Raw genomic sequence first — 12,137 nt, 5'->3', positions numbered from 1 at the left:
CTCTTCTCTTCTCTTCTCTTCTCTTCTCTTCTCTTCTCTTCTCTTCTCTTCTCTTCTCTTCTCTTCTCTTCTCTTCTCTTCTCTTCTCTTCTCTTTTTTTCTTTCTTTTCGTCAAAGATCAAGTTTAGAAAATTAAATGCTGCAGATCAGCTATGACAGCTATTACCTATTCTGTGAAGCCAGAGTTAGAGAATAAAATGCTCTCCCTTGCAGCTAGGCAAACACGTTACTTACCTTCTAAATCCAATCCAAGAGCCTATTAATTATAGCAGAGTAAAAAGTATTCACTGGGAAGCTCCAAGCAAGAGAATTAAAGAAAAAGCAGAAAACTTTGCTCCAAGTGCAGCATACCCTTGCTGCATGCAGGTCAATAAGTAGTAATTGCATTAGAGTGAATGCAAATGCCATAAACCTTTAGGGCTGTAATGTGCCTTCCGTGAGGCAGGCCTGCACAGCGGAGGGCAAAGTAGGTTTTGCAGATCAYGCTGGATTACATCAAAAATAAGAATACCAGCTACTAGTCTCTTCTAGCACCCCAAGGATGCTAGAGTATAAGTTCCCTTGAGTTTTATGCTGTAATGCCGTAGTTTTACGCTGTAATGTTCATTCTAAGCTTCTGTGACTCAACATTGATTATTCATTTTATCTGAAATAGTCTGTAATGTAGATGAAGCTGCTTTTGAATTTGACAGGTGTTAATGATCAAGATAGGTGTGGAGAGGTGAACTACATCCTTTAAACAAGATGGTTTATATAATAAAGTGGATACTTCCTTTGTTTATTAATTGTGCTTGACAAAATTTCACAGTGGTTTTTTTTAGCATGAAACTGTAAGTATATATGCCAAGACATACTGGAAGTGAATATAAAACAATTCACACCCATAGTAGTATATAAGCAATTTAAAAGAAAAAGAAGAGTTAATGTAACAGCTCAATAGACTTGTTACAGTCTTTCAACAATAAAATCTCTAAACATATATTATGTGGTGACCTTAAACAGTCCCTGCAAGCTAAAGCTCTCCTATGGATTTTACCTTCTAAAAATCTATGAGTGCATTTCCCTTTTTGCAGATCATCTGCTCAGCAGGACACATATACCTGCTATAAATCATTCTTCCTAAGTAACATAAACTACATAACCTCGCACTGGCCTTTGCAAATGATTTGGACCAATGATGTGCTTAATTGGGAATTTGATGGGCAAAGTTTTCCCAAACCACTGATATGTTCTTCTGCTTTTATTCCCAGGTGACTCTGCTGACTTTGAAGAAGGATTATGTCAGATGAAATTGGGAGCACAAAATGCAACAGGCCCATGACTACAGGCAGATGAAGACAAGCAGAATTTGCACCCTCATGGAACAAGCAGGACAGGTTATAAGCCAAGGCAAGCAGCTAGGAAAGCAGTTGAAACAGTCTCCTCAAAAGAAGCACTAGCTTCCTGACAATTATTTCACCTACTGTCAACAAAACTAGATTTATGACTGCTAGTATTATTGAAGGGCATCAAAGAATACTTGATTGTGTCACAGAAATCACAAGCAGCTGCCTCAAACAATACAGTCCAGGAATGACCCATATCAATGTCCTGGAAAAAAAGCCTGTGCTTGATGCTGATATCTCTTTATATCTCACTTTCTTCTGACCTCTCTTTTCTTAATAACACAACTGAGAAATATGTAGGTATCAAATCTGGCTAGGTTTCCATACTTTGTCCATCACACTTAGTACTGTCCTGAGAACGATAATAGCATCTATCTTGGTTCAGGACTATGAGATTCTTGGTTCAGACAAGTATATGCCACAGAACCACCCTCAAACTGCATCCAGATGCTAGGCAGAAATTCTGGCTTTTATTACCTCCAAAGTTATCTTATAATAACAGCTACAGAGCAGGTGCAACAGACATGAAAAGCACAGCTGTGAGATCCAATATAGCAGAAGAAGGTAGAGCAGAAGGCCTCATGCAGTGGAACGTGCAGCTYGTCTCCAGCCCCATTTGATGCAGAGATGTCAAGCTGAAGGCCACCCACTACCCCACGGGAGCCACTGAGGCAGCAGAAACAACCCACGGACATTACTCTGTCCAACACAGAAAGGTTCAAACAACTGACAGTGCGTTCAGAAAGGCGAGAGAAGTGGGGGAAATTGCTGCACAGAGATTTCCATATTCTCCTTGTCTTTTAAGTGTCATTGCACCCTATGGAAAAAAAATAAAATAAATAAAAAAAAGAAAAAAGGAAGAAAGGAACAAACAAAAAGGCAGAGCCTGCCTGTGCCCATGTCAGAGCTCAGAGTGACAGTGGTTAATTGCCAGTTCTCCTCCCGGAATGTGTTTGTGGCAGACACCTGGTGAAAGGAGGACCACGTGCCTCTGATGCTGAAGTGTCACTCCTTTCCCTTTACTCTGAAGATCTTGTCAAGTGTAATGCATCACTCAGGAATCATTGAACTTCTAACGAGTACATCTGCCTGTGCACAATTTCCCCCAAATCAGTGTGACTAGCTTGCTCACTTCAGCTTCCCCCAGCCCCTTGAGGCACCAACGTTGCCCCCAGGTACCCAGCATGTGCTCCAGAAAGGGTGCAAGCTTCACAACATTGAATTCCCACTTCTGTGTATTTGAATGAAAGCCAATTCTGCGTTTTTCCCTAGAACAGACAAAAATGCCAAAATAGATAAGGCTTAATGATGGTCAAAATTAGAGCCCTTTATACATTATTTGTAGCCATTAAGATATGTCACAACAACAGGGCTATGTAGGGAAGTCCAAGGGGCTTGTATTTTGAAAGATCTTTAAATGGGTATTTATGATAATCATTGCGAAGGAGTAGGTGTGTTCTGCCAGGCAAACCTCTATAAGTCAACTGTTTCTGTAATTGCCAGGACCTTTTCACAAAATGTTACAGGAATTCCTATGAAACTATTGCTATATAGCCAGCAAAAAAAAAAAAAAAAAAAAAAAAAGGCAGTTTAAGGAGCTTTTATTCATTCACATGAATGAATAAGGTTTCTTTTAAATGGCTGTGCATATGCTTCTGTAGTTCCCAAAGCCCCTGCATATGTTTATTAAACTGGCACTCTGCAGTAGATAGAGCTGGTCAAATACAGTATCTTTTATAGACAAAAGGACAACAATCAGGATACTTTTTTAATAGTCCTCTGAGCTGTACCATGCAATTTTCCAGTGAACATAAACCTCTTTTTTAGGAGCCGTTTACCAAGCTGCTTCTCCCCATCCCTAGCAGCATTGTGAAAGCAATACTCAAGACACACCAACTAGCCAACTAGATGTCTCTAAAAGTGGGAGCCCCCCAAGCAGCAGAGGGTCCATGCACAGGCTGGCAGAGCAGCTCTGCAGGGCCACCRGTGCCCTTGGCTGGTGTTGGACTTGTCATCAAGGCCAGCAGGCCCAAGGGGCCTCTAAGGGCTCTGGTGCTGCTAGGCTGCTGGCTACCAGCAGTGACAGTGAGAAGCACCTCGAGCAGATCCCTCATCCTTGCCAGTCATTTTGATCAATTTCTACCAAGCTGTGAAACCAGACAGTGCAATCTCCTATATGGCTTGGAAACGTATATGGTGGCCAATGGCATATACATGTTCTGCCTACATTACCCATTCCCTTTTCTTCCCTTAGGGCTTCAAAGCATCCTACAAAAACACCAGTRAGAGCAGGGAAGACAGAGCACAGAAGGTGTAGATGGTCTTAGCAAGTGGGTGGCTTTAATATCTGTGTTCTTTCTTTATTATTTTTTTTTTGTCAAGCAACTGGAAATCAAAAACATTTTTTTGATTAAAATGTCTTGTATATCATGCTGCATAATTGGTCCAATTGTATTTCCTCCAGCAGCAGGGAATACACACCAATTACTATTCACAGGTTTGYAGATGTACGCATTTGTTACAACATCTTTCCTAAAAAAGAGAAAAAAAAGAGGGAAAAGATCTGGAAATGAAAGTGTTTTCATTTAGTTTATTAACACTATGTAAATGGCAATGTAACTACTGCTGATTTGCTGCCACTGCCTAGGAAATATTTAAACATTATTATTACTTAGCTCAACATTCCAGTTTTATCTCTGAAATTAATGCTTTTAGGCTCAATTTATGCCTGTCAACAAATAATGATCATAGATGTGAGCTGGCTCATAATCCAGAGGTACTAGGTTACAATGYGTTGCCATGGAAACTGTGTTTTATTGCATTTTCTCTACTAGATTTAAGACATTTGACAATCACAGCAACTGTTTGCCTGTCTTCCCACATCATAAAAAATTCAAAAACACAAACAACCAATCGGGGGAAATTCATACAGTTCGCGGCCCTCACTATAAAAATAAAAAAAAAAATGACAACCTTATATTTAATAGGGACCTTTTGTGAATAGTTTATCTCACAGAATGTCCAGGAGTGTTGGAAAATTCAATCAGTGGTTAGTCATCGAATGGACCTGTCTTGCCAGTGGTTCGTTTTGTTTATTGCATCATATATCTTTTATGATCGCTGGGACTTTAGCCTGAAACAGCATTTTCTTTAACAAGAGCCATGTTTCCTCTAACGTTGTTTATTGCATCTGAAACATTACTCTTTGAAACCACGGTACATTTTCAATTGAGCAAAGGTCTGTAATGGAATACAGCATGTCTGTGTTTATTCAGGATCCCGAGTTAAAAAATATCCCAGTTCATGTAACATTAATCACTTTGCCAGTGTTCAGCTGAGGTCATTGCCACATTCCTAGCAGTATTAAGCCGAGTCAAGATTAATCACGTACATTAAACCCTGCAAGGAAAGCACGTGAAACGGATCTGAAATTAGACATTTGGTGAAGGACTAAGAGAGCACTGTAACAAAATATGTTAGCCGTGCTGTAGCAAGCTTTTGGAATGAGAAGGGATTTCTCCTACTGTGTTGGTGTCAGCTCATCTATATTTAAGACTTTGTTGATGTCTCCTTTATTTAACCCATTTTTAGAAGTTTYATATAAAACCACTAAAAACCACTCTGGATTCCAAGAGTGATTCCTCTCTTTTACTTATTTATATATTTTTAAAATGCATGAATGTAGTCTTATATAACTCAGATTAGCCTTCCAGGATTTTAACAACCAGGTAATAGAACCCTGTAATATTTTAAGGGAGCAAAGTTAATATTCAGAAGATATTTAAATCAGTTACTGCTTGCCCATTTTCTTCTTGTATTCTTCCCTGTTCTTTTTGTGTGCACATATATTAGCACCATAATGCTTCCTACTTGATGCGGATGCCATTTAAAGTGGCTGCGAGCTGCAAGTATAAACTGTGCTTTTTACACTATGCATTTATGTTCTACATGGTAGACTGTAGCAATTCCTTTGTCCRTTCTTGTAAACTTCCATTAAACGTTTATTTTTAGTGCATTACTCTGCCATAAAAGGGTAAGTGAAGCACAAATAATTTGCACTGAAAACCCCAAGGAAAAAAAACTATAGTGACATGAGGTTTACAGTCAGTTATCCGTGTCTTGAGAATATATGGCTCTGTCAAAAGTACTAGATTTGAGCTGCAGAAAAATTAGGGAACTATAAGATTAAGCAGTACTGTTAAAATGAAAAATAAAGGTGCCAACTCCAAAGACAAAAGTAAATGAGTCAGATTAACTTTATTTTCCCCTTTTGCAATGTTCTGGAGCATCAAATGCACTTTTTCTCAATAAGAACAGAAAGCCGCTTCATGAAAGACTTGCCCTAATTGTAACTAGAAGGTTGTGGCCAACCACAGAGTCGCAGAGAATGAATGAAACGTTCACTCAGCACGCAAAGCACACTCCTGACTGGGCTAGAGGGATTGCATATTGAAGGGTTTCCTCCTCTGCTTGGTGACAAGTCCCATATTCCCTCCTTTCTGTGATGTGCAGGAAGGATGTTGCCTGCTTGGGATCCTCCAGAGGAAAGCCTGAGCCTGCAGAATGAACAGGTGTCAGCTCGTCTTGGTGAAGAYTTATCAGAAAAGTATTACTGCCACCAAACTCTACGAGTTTTGGTCTTTCTCCAAGGTTCAGATGCTATCACTTTCATAATTTCCTCCCTTGTAAACCTTCATGAGCAAGAGTGGGCTCTTTGCAGCTGACAAAGGCAGAAGGCAGAGGGATCTAACACTTCCCTGCACTTAGTAGCAAACGTTTCTCTGACAGATCATCAGAGACAAGTCCTGCTGCTGTGACCCACTGGTGAGTTGCTGACGTGGGAAGACAGAGAAGTGCTAGATTTCCTCTTGGGGAAAAGAAATGTCCTTTGTCTCCTTCATCTAGGCATCTAGGTCCTTGTCATGGAAAGTTTTCCATTAGATTTACTCACACTTGCATGGAGTCATTTTTACCAAACAACAGATTTGCTTATTTTTATGCCTTCTACATCAGGAGGCATTTCCACTGCTTTGGAAATTGAGAAGAAGTAACGAAGTCACAGGGTAACTCAGTGTTGTAGTACTGACAATGTGGAAGCACAAGATCGGGGGCYGGAAAAAAAAAAGTTGGTGTATGTTGTTGTAACCATTTTTATAAGCAATGTAACTTACTGCTGCCGGTCCACATATCAAGTGTGACACTTTAGTATCAATGTGCGTTTTTGGAGTTTGAGGAATCTCCTCCTGCCTAGTCAAATAGTTATCTAGTTTTGCTAGGAATGAGAGAAGTGATGGCAAGAAAATTTCAAAAAGGGCTAAGGGAAGGGAAATTGTGGCACTTTATCTCATGGAGTATCTGTGGGGTGGAGTAAGAGTGAGCTCCTCAAAGGACCTGGCAGCTCACTCTTGTTCCTGTCCTCACAGTGCTCCRCAAGCTCCCATGCACATCCATCTGGTATTTCCACAAGCCTTGTTGGCAAAGCTCTGGTTATTTCCAGTAATAAATGTTTTTTGTCTTTAATACTAGAGACTTACAAGAAAGTTAAGTTTAGAAATCAGCTTAAAAATATGAAAGAAGCCTCTCAGTTATATGAGTTTTCTTATTGAATCAAGTGACAAGTGACACCTTTTTTTTTTTTCCTTTCTCTTATTTTTGTGATTCTTTCTCCCTTGGAGCTCAGGCGGAGTGGGGAGAGAAAGCAGGCATTTCTGCTTCCCATGAACACTGGAAATCGGTCACAACTGAAGGCAAGAGATGCGTCTAGTAGCAGTGAAATTTCTCAGGCATCTGGCTCATGTGTCCTTTCCCACACTTGTGCCAAAGTGAGGTCTGGAAACAATTGTTATTCAGAACTGATTGGCATGTGCTCGTGGTGTTCCTCTGCAGAATTAAACTGGCGTTTTCCCAGTGGTCATCTGGGAGGTTTCTCTAATAAGTTCCCTTCTGTGCAGAGGCTTACAGCACTGGAAAGACGCCTGCTGTCTTCCTGGGACATGCTATCGCCGTGGCTTTTGTTGTTTGGATACAGGTCTGGTGATCGCCACAGAGCTCTGGAATGAGCTCTGTGCCCTGCTGCATTGTGGTGGGATGGGGAATACACATGCTGTGCATCTCCTAGTGCAGATATTTATTGTATGGTTTTCTGCACTGGCGGAGATTTGGACTTGCTGAACRAAGTGTGCTTTCCAGACCCATCCTCTTATGTTCTCTTGCAAAACAGAAAGAAAATTCAGCGATTTAAGCAGTGTCTCTGCACTTTATGCACAATGCTTGAATCGAACTCTTCCATATTATCTGTCTATCTAGCAATCTGTCTGTTGGATATTTCTGTCATACTGGGCGGTCTGCCACATCCTCTGAAATTGTATGTTATCAGTATGTGATCCAGAAAAAAAATACTCTCTTATTTTTTCACTGCTTCTAGAAAATAGACACAGTTAAGAAAATATATGTATTAAAACATTTTTTTTTTTCTTGCCTGTAAGAAATACTTGTTTCCAAAAAGTKTCTTAGTACAAGTTAAAAGTTGACTTGGCAGGGCCTTGAACGCCTGCAGGCGTGTGCCTATGGAAAGCTGAGTATAGCACTGGCTTTATCTGAGACTATTTGCACCAGTAACCATCCTATTGCTTTTACATGGGGCCATGTCATAATGTCATCCTCAAGCGACATCGTTGCCACAGCTGAAGTTCCACCATCGTAATGAACATCTTTTGAATTAATTGAGTGATTGATATCCCAACACTGAGCAATTTAACAGTAAACCTAGCAGTAGGGCCACCCCTCAGACATACTTTGGTATTCTTCAGAGCTGAGAAGTCAAAGTGAACGTGTYAAGGACACTGTTAAAAGCTTCTGATTTGGTTAAATCCAGAGTGCAGCATCCGGCCATCCAGACTCTTCCTGTGAAAGGAAAGGAAGCTGCAGGTCTGTGAGTGCCAGTGGAAGCAGCAGTGCAGAACCCAGGCCGGTGCCCTGGAGGCCAAGGGAGACACAAGGGAGCCAGAGGCTGGGATGCTCTGAGGAGCGTGCAGCCTGCCCAGGAGCTGGGGAGGAAGCCACGGGCAAAGTGACAGGAAAGTGTGTGACTGCGCATTGGTTTCCTTCTTTCAGAAGAAACCCATACAGAGACGAGACTGATTGTGCTTTGGCTTTCTAAAATTGCCCTCTGAGTTTCACTTGACACAAAAAATATACAGATCAAGATGAGAAATGTTGTTTCTTGCAGATACTTCATTGCTTCTACTTTCTTAGCATTTGGGATCATTCTTCTGGAGCCAATCGCCTGGCACAGACTAGTCTGGGTCACTCTTCCAAATCATTTGTTCTCCCAACCATTTACTGCCAATGGCGTTTCTTTGCTCTTTTATGCAAGTATGCCATGGAAAACGAAACTCTTGTGAATTTACTGCACGTCCTTTTTCTGCACTAATTCCCTCTCGGTGTGTATGTGCTGATGGAAGAGGAAGATTTTTTTTWATTTTATTTTCTTCACTGATGCCATCCCAGGCCCTTCTGTCCTTAGCTACCAAAAATTTCTACTGTTGACTGGGAGTAAGGTGGTTTTAAGAGCGTGCCTTAGCCTGTAGCAGTSAAAATGAGCTGGAGTGGTTTAGAGTTTATTTTTTGGCAATTCAACTGGAATATCTGGTGATGGGATGCGTCTCTGTGCTCAGGGCATGGTCAGATAAGTGGTGGAAACCAGCTGTGTGGTTCTTGTCCCTCCACAAGAAGGAGGGATCCATCCTGCTTTCCCCCTCAGTAGTGTGCCCCTCGCTCTCAGATGGCAGTGGACCTGCAGCATCTTCCCTCCATCCAGAGGTCTTTGTCCTGTGCTTGTTCTCCAGACTCCCACCCTGCAGGACCACATTCTCCCCAGCTCCCCATCCTTGCCTTACACTGAGGTTCACATCATGAGGCTTTAATTAGGTGGGAGGAGGCTTTGCAGGAAAGATCTTCTGGCTGAAGGGACACACGTGGCCTGACAGAACATGTTGGGCCCCTATCTGATTAACTCTGTAATTAACAGGCATTGTCCAGATTGGGAGAGATGTGCCTTTTGGGGAGCACAAGTAAAGCCCGTGGSTGGAAGAGCAAGTGTGTTTTGAACTAAATTCTCAGTGCCCCTGTTTGACCTTATTCCCTCYAGTAAAGAGCAAGCGTATCCTGCTAGGCTCAGCAGCAATGGAGGTAGGTTCAGGATGCGACCACGAGGCTGCAAGCAGATCCGTTCATAAACTGGAGCTATTCTCTAAATCTACACGACCTGATTGTCACCATCTCGCGTCCAGGTCTCCTTCCAGAAGTTACTATTGGGCCTCAGCTCTTCCAGCTGCGCTAAGAAAAGCCCTCTTCAACTTGCTCAGGCCCTCGTGGATCCATCTGCCTTAAGCAGGGTGAACAACAGGAGTTTCGCTCATCTGTCCCGTTTAGACTGGAGCCTTCAAACCGAGGGAACATTCAAACATGCAGTGGTTTGGAGCAGGGGGAAGGAGAGCGGTGTGCTCTTCCTTGGCCAGCCATGGGCAGCCTCTCTTCCCGGGTGGGCCCCTCTGCAGAGGGAATGTCTCCCTACCCTTGCAGCCTCATGGGACAACCTCCAGTGAGGTCTTCAGAGGCTTTCTCTGAAGAGAAAGAGTCAGTCTCTTTCTTTAGAATGAGAAACTTTAAGGAGCAATTAGATTTATATTAAGCAAGCCATTAAAATATCATTTCATTTTAATGATTTGTATCTGCAAGACGATGTAAATTAGTAATGGCTTATTAAACTTTACCATTTAAGTTACTCAGAAAAGACCTGTGAATATTATAATATTTTAAAAATGAAGAGTGTTTGTATGTATATATGTGTACATACACATATATATACGTGCACACTCACACGCAGGCACACAATTACATTATTGCAAGAAGGGCTGAAATCGCTTTGGGGGTTTCGGTCTCATAAAAGAAATGGCTCACACATGCTGTCCAGCTTGGAAGTTTCCAGGAGGGCTGATTGCCAACAATTATTTTTCTATTTTATGATGCATTCTTTCACTCTATATTTGGTTTGCTCATTTAGAGTGCTCAGCTCAGTAAGAAGGYTTGTAGAAGCTGGAATTCCTAGATTCATCCTGAAGCTTGTTATTAGGAAGGCTTCTGAAAAGTATTTTCCATTGCTGCTGACTGCTTCTAAAATGCGTAACAACAAGCTTTTGCTGAAGGAAGAAAAAAAATCTTATAAAGAAAGAACAAAAAAAAACCCTCAAAAAAAACCAAACTGGAGAGGACACTAATTTTCCTCATTCTGAGTAGGAGGTGTAATGTCTTTATAAAGTAATAATTAAAAGAAAAACAATTACTGGTGCCTTATCAGGACCTTGCAGCTGTACTTCCCCCTTTTGCATTAGCAGTGTGTGTTCTAAGGTTATGACAAATCATGAAAATTGCATCTTAAGAGGACTTATATTCTTTTGCCTAGGATTTGATTGAAACAGACAGCTACATTTTGTGTATATATAATTAGGCAGTAAAATAGACTTTGAAGGCAGATTTCTGTTTAGTATGTGAGTCACACGCACAACAGTCTTTCATTCAGCAACCAAAGACTGATCTTTTTAATGCCTCAACTCGCTCAACATGTTTTCTGAATGCTACATCTTGAAGGAAAAAAAAAAAAAAAAAAAAAAGGAAAGAAAAGGAAGGGAGAGGGAAGGAAAAATAAAAAATTAGCCTTTAAGCAATATTTCTCTCTCCTTTTTTACCCCCTCCCCCACTTCCCCAAATGAAAAACAATCTGAAAAGCCAATCTAGCTAGTCTTTGGTGATTTAACCTTACGGCAAACTGATTTTTATCGTCTTTCTTTCCAGATTGTTGTCTGGGGCAGCACTGAATGCTGCACCAGCTCTAGGCGTATCTAATCCCTCTCATAAAAGGCCATTGTGGTAGTAAAACTGAGACCAATGGCTTTTTCATTCTCCACCTCTCAGCACTCCAAAGTAATGGCATTGGGGTCTCCTCTTCATGTTTTTCTTTTCAGATGCATAGTTTCTCCTTTTAATAAGGCTAAAATGGGGAGAAATAAAAGGAACACAATCACATTCTCCTCAAAGCTCCTTCTATAAATACCTTCTGGAGAACTGAGTTCAGGAATAATTATCTGCAGTCTGAGTTGTTGTGATGTTATGTGTGAATTCGGGAACGCACGCTTGGAATTTTCCGATCAGCCTGAAATGTGTGAACATGTAAAACTGCTGTGCAGATAATGAGCCAGGACTCATATTTTCTGCGCTTGGGCCACACGCTGCCATCCTTCCTCACCTCGGTGCCGGTGGGGCTGCCGATGCGCTGTGCTGTGCTCAACATCTGCACAGTTCTCACACCGAGACCCCAGGCATCAGCAGAAAGCTGTTGCCTGCCTATTTCCTGACTGCCAAGCATTCTTGCAACAGTATTTTCTCTGGAAAATATCTGTATTTTATACAGATATTTGTTCCTATTTCTCAAATTGCAGAGAGAAAGAGAAGGGGGAGTATGCACTGTGCATAATACTGTTCCATAGTGTAGAGGATGGTGTAACTCATGSTAGTCTGTGTCATTTAAGTCTAGTCTGGAGATCTGCTGTTAGGCGTTCTTGATGAACTGGAGTGGGAATGCACTCTCATGAAGCACTGGGGAAAGGATGATCCTCATGGAATGTCTTTCAAATTCTTGTTCTGGAATTTCTGTTAGAATACAGCTGAAAACATGGCATTTCTGGTTCCAGAACA

This window comes from Nothoprocta perdicaria, unplaced genomic scaffold (genome assembly GCF_003342845.1).
Source record: "Nothoprocta perdicaria isolate Ctin4 unplaced genomic scaffold, notPer1 scaffold_45, whole genome shotgun sequence".
NCBI lineage: Eukaryota > Metazoa > Chordata > Aves > Tinamiformes > Tinamidae > Nothoprocta > Nothoprocta perdicaria.
Note: the sequence above shows the minus strand (reverse complement) of the source record.